This window comes from Sciurus carolinensis, unplaced genomic scaffold, assembly GCF_902686445.1.
Source record: "Sciurus carolinensis unplaced genomic scaffold, mSciCar1.2, whole genome shotgun sequence".
Lineage (NCBI taxonomy): Eukaryota > Metazoa > Chordata > Mammalia > Rodentia > Sciuridae > Sciurus > Sciurus carolinensis.
This window is the reverse complement of record NW_025920134.1, coordinates 1,745,156-1,752,545: the sequence shown is the minus strand read 5'-3', so window position 1 is coordinate 1,752,545 and position 7,390 is coordinate 1,745,156. Positions and strand designations below refer to the sequence as shown.

The window sequence follows — 7,390 nt, the reverse complement described above, 5'->3', positions numbered from 1 at the left end:
TTGAATTAAGCAATTCTTAGTTGGACCTGCAGTTTTCTACATCATTTTTACTTGGTATTTGTCATTGTAACAAAAGGATAAAAACAGTTCTTTTGAGGGACCTCTTCTACCTTTGTCCATTCATCTTTGGAAAGTTTATTGTTTTGTCTAAAGTAGTAAGTGATACGAAGTCTAATAATCAGGTACCAGTTTTATTTTATTTGACAGCTCCAGAAAAATTACAAATTAGATTCTCTAGGGTTGGAGTACAATGCAATGTTTTAATAATTTAATATGATTTATATACCTATAAAAACTGAAGTTTTGCATTATTTCCTTTCACTAGCTTATTATTGAAGGACATTAGCATCTTCTCTGCAAGTAGTGAATCTTTTTTAGATTATTATTGTATCTTCTGTTGCAAAGGGATTCTAGAAAACAATTTTAAGGAAATTCATATTCTTGGCTTTTGTTTACTCTTTTTTTTTTAAATTTTGTTCTCTCAGTCCCTATTTTCCACCTGTCTATATTGTTTTTCCAAATCTTTGATGTTAAGATTGCTTACTTTGTTTTTTTGTTTTCTTTTTAAATATATATTGGACATATTGGGTTTCTGTGACCTATTTTGATATATTCCATCTAACCCATTTTTTGACTCCATACAAAATAAGCAGTGAGTTTAAGGTTTAAAAGAAAGGGTTTAGGAACTCACTTTTAAAGCTTTAAAGAAGGGAAAAATGAGACTTATATTACTGGTTTTGTGTTTGCATGTTTCCTGATCTATAGTAGAATGTAAATTGATTTTCTTTTTAACTGTATTTTGATTGGAGAATCTGAAACAAATTGGATCTTTTTGATTTCAAGTCTCCATAGGAATTTAAAAATTGGTCAGAAAATTATTTTGTGAATTTTTTGGGGGTTACTGGGGATTGAACCTAGGGCCTTGTGCTTGCAAGTCAAGCACTGTACCAACTGAGCTATATCCCCAGCCTTTCTACTTTGTGATTTTGTTAAAAGGAAAATAAAATAATAATTTTATAAGATTCTTTAGTATCTTAAATCAAAGTCTGTGGTAGTTTAAAATTTGTGTTCTTAAAATAAAACAAGGCATTCGCAGCAGACCCTTATCCAATCCATATGTAATGTAGGTTGATTATTTCAATTATGAATACCGATGTTTTTGACCCTTTCAATATTCCAGCATCAACTATATTTTGAAACGAGATATGTTCAACAATTTGAGTGTAACCAACTCTTTCTATTCTTAAACACTGTAGAATTGGAGAGGTTTAGAAGTTGAGGAAGAGATGAAATTTTAAGAATAAATACTCAATTTATCATAGTTTTGCTTGCAGTCAGAAATGGGGCTTGGGAAATCAGAAACCTACATCAAATTAGAAAAACTTGGAAAGATAAGTAAATTCTTATTTTAAAAATGTAAGACTTTCTTGTTCATCATCTAAGTGTATGGTTTTTCCAACCTGGAAAATTGTGAACATGATTGTCTAAAGGATTATATCTTGCTTTGAAAAGGTAACAAAATTAGGAGGAATGAAGCTTTCAATTCTTGTAAGTATCCTATCACTTTGAGAGAAAATTAGTATTTTTAGTAGGCTTAAAATCTTTTATTGAAACACAAAATAGTTTACTTTGTTGGTAACATAGTAGGCATCTGTTTGTTTAGCCTCCTAGCAGTCTCCTGTCTGTGCTGTCATGGGAAATTACAGGAGATAAAATTTCTTAAAAATAACTTTAGAAATAAAAAATTTTCATTGAAGGGAAGGAATTCTTAATATATTTTTCTTTAACGTGTCACTACCTGTAATGCTACTAATTTAAAACCATTCTATCTTCCACATTAATAAAGTGCAAGAAAATACTAAGTAAAAAGTAATAAACAGTAAGAAATAGAAAAGATAGAAGTAATAAAAAATAAATAGCAGGAAGGAAAATAATATACTTGGTTGACAGGGAAGCTTCTTTTCTTTTTCAAATAACTAATGTGCAAAGATTTTGAAAAGTTTGGAAACCTGGGTAAAACCTTTTTTGATTTAACAGTATACTTATTCTTTCATTTAATGTGGTCAGTGTCATTCATTCTTCATATACCATTACAGGGAATGCACCTTTGATTTTAACACTATTGATACAAATCTTAATTTGAAATAAAACACAAAAAGTAAATTAAATTCTTGTTTTATTCTTTTGAGACACTTTTAGTCTTATAAAAACCTGAAAATTGTGTACATGTAACCAAAAGTTGTAAGAAAGTCTAATACTGGACATTGTGGAGTTTTCTTTGCAAGATGGAATTCAGCATGCTTAGAAATTAGAAATTCAGTTAGTGCTTTTTATTGTTTTTATTGTAACCCTCTTATGATATTCTTGACTAATTCTTCAAAAATATGTTTTATAGGGTACATATGCAATAGTTTATAAAGAAAAAAAAATGACAGAGAATTTGGTGGAAATTCTCTTTGGAACACAAAGAAGACACACCCAGTACATCTAAAAGAGAAGGTATATTTATTTAGACTATTTTAAAACCAAAGCTGTGTAAGAGAAACTTTAATAAATAAAAGCAGATAGAAATAATAGGTGATGGAGGATATATTCGATCCTCAAAAATTATTTCTAAAACTAACATATTCAGTAGAAAGAAATTAATTATCTTAATGTATTTAAAAATATTATGAAATCATTAAAAGTACTGACATAGATAAATATCTGATAGAGAAATTTTATATATTGGAACATGGGACACATAGTAACTATAAATTAGCTGCATATATTAAATATAAGAAATGAGTGAAGTGTTTAAAAACATGTCATGACACCATTTTATTTAAAAAGTGAATTACTCAAATTTGGTTTGAGTCAGGCGTGGTGGTAAATGTCTTTAATCCCAGTGGCTCAGGATGCTGAGGCAGGATGGCAGTCTTGAAGCCAGCCTCAACAACTTAGCTAGATCCTGCCTCAAAATAAAAATGAAGGAAAAAGCAGAGGGACTGGTGATGTGGCTCAGGTTCAATCCCTGGTACCAAAACAAATAAATAAACAAATAATGGTTGAGGCAACTGATTAGCAACATGGCAGAAGAAAGCATACCTTGTGCTGTATCTAAATTAATTTCAGAGGCTCAAAAAGTTATCATTCAAGGAAAAAAGTGGAAGATAGAGAGTTGTAATATTAGAGATGACTTCAGGTACTACAATATCAAACTCAAAGTCATAAAAAGGAAAAAGTTGATATCTTTGGTTTTTCTACCACTAATCCCCTTGGCAAATTACTGTTTTTAACTTAAGAGAATATTATACACAGTTGGTTTATATGTTAAACTTACTTCATGTTTTTATAAAATCTTATCTTCCACATACTAAATATTTGACTTTCATTTCTGTTTTACAGTTTCACTCTTAAAGGATTTAAAACATGCAAACATAGTAAACTTACAAGACATCATTTACACAGATAAATCTTTGACTCTGGTCCTTGAGTATCTGGTAAGCATTTAATAAAAACTCAGTATTTTATTTTGCTTTAGTAATAGAAATTTAGGCTTTTTTTTTTAACAGCCCCAGGGTCACTTTTTTTTTTATTTATTGATGTTTAAATAGATTAGTTGATGCATTCTATATCTTTTCTTGAAAAACAATTTTTTAAAAAAATTAAATACTATTAATGAATCAGCCATGCAGTCTGAAAATTACGTTATCATGTAGTAAAATGCTGTGCTTTTTCAGGATAAAGACCTAAAATAGTACATGGATGACTGTGGGAACATGAGTATGCACAATGTAAAGTTATGTTTGTTGTGTAATGTTAAAGTGTAAAGAAATGAGCTAGATGGTACAGTGAAATATACCAAACTCATAACCAGTCTTCGTAATTTTCTGTTGGACTTATTTACACAACTTATGTTTACTCTACTACAACTTTCCTGGGATTAAACCTTTTTTGTAAAACTGCTTCATTTTAAAAGTCTTCTACAAATATTTTTGATATTTTATTTCACATTACAACTGATTGTCCTACATGTGTAGAATAAATCTGCAGGTATATTTTACTATGTGATAAAAAATCCAAATGATGGGTACAATCTGCAAAAGGTCACCTTTAAATGTTGAACTCCCCTAATATATTTAAAATTGTATTAAATTATACAATAACAGTGACTTTTCAGGGTTATGCATCATGTAAGGCCAGAAACATGTAGTTATTGTGATTGCTTTGCTTGAAGTAACTATCTGTATTGTCAGAAGAAATAGTTAATCATGTTTTTGTAGTACATTTAGGAATTCAAATAATGCTAAAGAAGTTTGCTATAATAATCAGATCCAGAAGAAACCTAGACATTAGATAAATAAGAACACTTGACATACTGTGTTATTACAGACTTCTTTGTTCTGAGTGGTATATTTTACATTTTCAAAGATTTTATTTGTCCAAAATTCACCAATAGCTTATAGAAACCTATTTTGAAAATAAACTGTCCCATCTGGTATGTTTGAGACCTTTATAATTCTGTAGATAGAAATCAGTAACTTCAAACTTGCATTTTTAAAAAAATAATGAATTTGGTAAATGTAAAGGAAAGCCAATTTTTGTTACTAAAAGAGAGGTCTGAACATATGGCTAGCCCATTGCTAAGAATTTTAGAACAATGCTTTAAAAGTATTTCCATATACATTTCATGAGGATTGTTTTCATCATAGTTGACATTTTACTTTACAAGGTGTTGTGAAGACTATTTGTAGATCTTCTCAGTTTTTAAAATTCTGTTTTTTCTGCTTTTATATTAGCACTAATTTGGAAAGAAAATATTCTATAATTATCATAATTTGACAGAGGTTTGATAAGTCTTTTACATCAGGTCTAAATAGTTGGAAGGTATTTTATTGTTTGTTAAAATCACATTTAATGTTTTCCAAATGAAAGTTTAACAGAAATATATTGAAAGGTAGCTGTGTACACCACTGTAACCCCAATGGAAGCCACCAGGAATATATTAAAGTAGTAACTTTAGAGTTTTCAAAACACATAAGTAAATATGTGGAGTCTGAAGACATCACAGCTCACAGTGTTTTCAGACCAGGCATAGTGGTGCATGCCCAAAGCCCAGCTATTTGGGAAACTGAGGTAGGAGGATCACAAATTTGAGGCCAGCCTGAGCAATTTAATGAGACCCTGTCTCAGAATTAAAATGCAAAGAGTTGGTGACATAGCTCTCATGTAGAGTGCTCTTTGAGTTCAATCCCTAATAACCCCCCTCCAAAGCACCACCAGAGGCATTCCTGCCATTAATCACCTGCTGCCTTGGCTTATTCTTGGTATTCAGCTACCATTTTTCATCTGTAAGTGAACCGAAGTTACCTCTTGAATCTTCAGTACTTTAAGTTCTTTTTGGTAACACCAAAAATTTAAGATGTGTTCCACATCTTTTTTCTTCAGACAATCCACAACAAAACATCTACCATTAGCCTTATAGGAATTGCTTTTTTCAGAGCACTAGAGTGTATTACCACTTTTTGAATCACAGCTAAATTTGAAACCAAGAGTTGCAAAAAGTAAAATATGCAGGAGGTAGGTGTTAATAGCTGATTGGGTTATTTTTATAACTGTAATTTGCCAGGGTATGCAGCACTATTCTCTCAGATACTGAGACTTTACATAAAGTCACCAAGTTCAATGCCATATTAAAAGGTACTGAACCAGATCAGAAGATTTATTTTTTTAAGGAAGTGAGTAAATGCCTGTGTTTGATTGACATACTGGAATTTTATAATCAAACTATAAACTTTAGTAGTATAGAGGATATGTGCATTTAGGCTGCTTTCTCTAATAAATGAACTATTACTATGAAAGTAAAATTTTGTTATATTCATAATATTTTCAGACACTGTTGACAAAAATGATAGATGCTTCAAATTGAACAATGAACTAAAATTGAGAAAACAAAATGGAAAGGCATTGGCCTTAAAGTGATATAATTTCTTGATTTTTTTTTCCTTTTACTATTCTAGATGAGTTGCTTTTCTGCTTACCATAGCTTTTGCTAATACCAAACTATATCTGGATATCTATAAGACTAATTTTTACTTATTTGCTTTTATAGATGTTCTGATACCAAATTCTACATGGATTAACTTATTGCCACAGAAGAATGGTGTCACATTGAGACTTGAAACCACAGAACCTTCTCAATAATAAAAAAGGGAAGTCTGATCCTGGGCCAACATGTTGAAGATTTGGACCTACATTTTCTTCTATAAGATGAAGGGTCTCTGGTCTGATTCTGAGGTCCCTGATCCATGTTGAGTTGAGTTTTGTGCAGGATGAGAGATAGGGGTTTAGGTTCATTCTACTGCATATGGATTTCCAGGTTTCTCAGCACCATTTGTTGAAGAGGCTATCTTTTCTCCATTGCATATTTTTGGCCCCCCTTTTCCTAGTGTGAAAAAATTGTATTTATTTGGGTTCATGTCCATGTCTTCTGTTCTGTACCATTGATCTACCTGTCTATTTTTGTGCCAATAACATGCTGTTTTTGTTACTATTGCTTTGTAGTACAGTCAAAGGTCTGGTATTGTGATATCCCCTGCTTCGCTGTTACTGCTAAGGATTGCTTTAGCTATTCTGAGTTTGTTTTTCTTCCAGATGAATTTCATGATTGCTTGCTCAATTTCTGTGAGGTATGTCAATTGGGATATTAATTGGAATTGCATTGAATCTGTATAGCACTTTTGGTAGTATGGCCATAGATTTCCTTAACAGGACACCCATAGCACAAGAAATAAAAGCAAGAATCAATAACTGGGAGAGATTCAAACTAAAAAGCTTTCTCTCAGTGAAGGAAACTATCAGCAATGTGAAGAGAGAGCCTACAGAGTGGGAGAAAAACTTTGCCACTTATAGTTCATATAGAGCACTGATTTCCAGAATATATAAAGAACTCAAAAAACTCTACACCAAGAATACAAATAATCCAATCAACAAATGGGCTAAGGAAATGAACAGACACTTCACAGAAGAAGATCTACAAGCAATCAACAGACATATGAAAAAATGTTCAACTACTCTAGTAATAAGAGAAATGCAAATCAAAACTACCCTAAGATTTCATCTCACCAAAATTAGAATGGTGATTATCAAGCATACAAGCAAAAATAGTTGTTGGCCAGGATGTGGTGAAAAAGAAACACTCATACATTGATGGTGGGGCTGCAAATTAGTGCAGTCACTCTGGAAAGCAGTGTGGAGATTCCTCAGAAAACTTAGAATGGAACCACCATTTGACCCAGCTATCCCACTCCTTGGCCTATACCCAAAGGACTTAAAATCAGCATACTACAGAGATGCAGCCACATCAGTGTTCATAGCTGCTCAATTCACAATAGCCAGATTGTGGAAC

The 7,390-nt window shown here is 31.6% G+C and overlaps 1 long non-coding RNA gene across 1 annotated transcript; it reads left to right on the top strand.

Moving 5' to 3' along the window:
* The first annotated feature begins 2,248 nt into the window (after nt 1-2,248).
* LOC124974163 (uncharacterized) lies at nt 2,249-6,224 on the top strand. The gene is made up of 3 exons (XR_007106754.1): nt 2,249-2,499; nt 3,388-3,482; nt 6,095-6,224. It is a non-coding gene; the product is annotated as an uncharacterized LOC124974163 (long non-coding RNA).
* Nucleotides 6,225-7,390: the final 1,166 nt, after the last annotated feature.